This window comes from Aulostomus chinensis, chromosome 1 (genome assembly GCF_037954235.1).
Source record: "Aulostomus chinensis isolate RoL2024-O1b breed Wild chromosome 1, RoL_Achi_v1.0, whole genome shotgun sequence".
NCBI lineage: Eukaryota > Metazoa > Chordata > Actinopteri > Syngnathiformes > Aulostomidae > Aulostomus > Aulostomus chinensis.
The window spans coordinates 25,822,848-25,824,366 of record NC_141320.1 but is presented as its reverse complement, the minus strand read 5'-3'; the positions used below and the strand labels follow the sequence as shown (position 1 = coordinate 25,824,366).

Here is a 1,519-nt window from a genome sequence, read left to right as displayed (position 1 = left end):
AACTCAACTTTAAAAAGTATATGAGAGCATTCAGCTTGGTTAGAAAACATTTTGACTGTTGAACAGTAGAGTTTGTTAGAAACAGTTTACAACACTCAGAATTAAATTGAAGACAAAAACCTTCCACACTTAAATCCTGTCTCTAACTTCAAACTGGGGATGAACATTTTTATAATCAATCTGTCTCTATGTGTTGGCCCTGCCATGGACTGGTGACCTGTCCAGGATAAACCCCGCCCCTCACCTGAGGGCTGCTGGGATAGGCTCCACCCCCACAAACCATTGCAGATCATCAATGACCAAAGCTACTAAGGAGGATTACAGAGTTTGGGAGTCAGTGACTTAATAGAGTCTAACAAAGGGTTGAACCTGAATGAGACAGTCACCCTTCAACATGGGGCCATGGCAGAGTGAACCAAGAACTCTACAATGGGGGTGAGAGTGGAGCCATGATGGACTCACAGTTCATCACCTCCACCATCATGTGGACCACCTGATCACCTCTCCCTCAACCTCTAAATAACTCATTCCCTGACCAGGAATCGAACCCGGGCCGCGGCGGTGAGAGCGCCGAATCCTAGCCACTAGACCATCAGGGACCACACTGAGCTCTCCAACAACAGAGACTATAGACAATGACTCAAGAACACAGGACTCTGTGGTCTCAGCTTGAGATGCAGAGGGTCCACCAAGACCACCAGACACCTCAGCCCCCTAAAGACAGTCCACCCCCAGGATCCTGTCCCCCCTCTGCTCCAACTCAGCCCTCCATTCATAACTGACTTTCGCTACGTCCGAACTGCCAAGTACCAACCTACGTCCTCCTGCTACGACCTAAACATGGCGGCACCACTCAGACACCCTAGAAGATTGGTGGTGAAGCACGACCTCTGCTGGCAGAGCACAGATACTGCAATTAGGTCGGCAGCACCAATGAAAGCCCCACCTGCTGGCCTGACTGTGGTACTGCACTCCACTCTGAACAAACCCTTCACTCATTCTCTATTATTAAGCACGTTAACGCACCTGTACAGGTGTGTTCACATTATATACATATTATATATTTATGCTTGACCGTTTTTGATGAACTTGGGTGGGACTCTGGTGCAGGGATGAGGTCATGGAGCTGATCTGGGAGCAGTCCTGATGTTAAATGCTGTGATGAAGGACAGTGTGGAGGAAAAATGGGTCAAATTTAAATTGTCAACAGTTTAACGTTGTTGGCAGGACTCCAACCTGAGCAGGGAGACCCCAAAGGATTTCTAGTCCATCGCCTTCACCACTCGGCCACAACGACCACATTCACACACTTTTGTAGGAGACTGAAATTAGACAATGAAAGTTCATGTCTGCACAGTCAAACATTTTTTGTCCTCTCTCAAAGACAAACTATTTGTGTGTGTGTGTGTGTGTGTGTTTTTAAAAAGGCAAAAAAGTCTTTTTTCAGCAACAGAACTTTAATACAAACACAAAATGAAAAGCAGAACAAGCCAGAACCCAAAATATGGATTTACAGAGG

The 1,519-nt window shown here is 46.5% G+C and overlaps 1 non-coding gene across 1 annotated transcript; it reads right to left on the bottom strand.

Annotated features, from left to right (window-relative positions):
- Positions 1 to 527: 527 nt before the first annotated feature.
- Positions 528 to 599, bottom strand: trnae-cuc (transfer RNA glutamic acid (anticodon CUC)). Its single transcript has one exon. It is a non-coding gene; the product is annotated as a tRNA-Glu (tRNA).
- Positions 600 to 1,519: the final 920 nt, after the last annotated feature.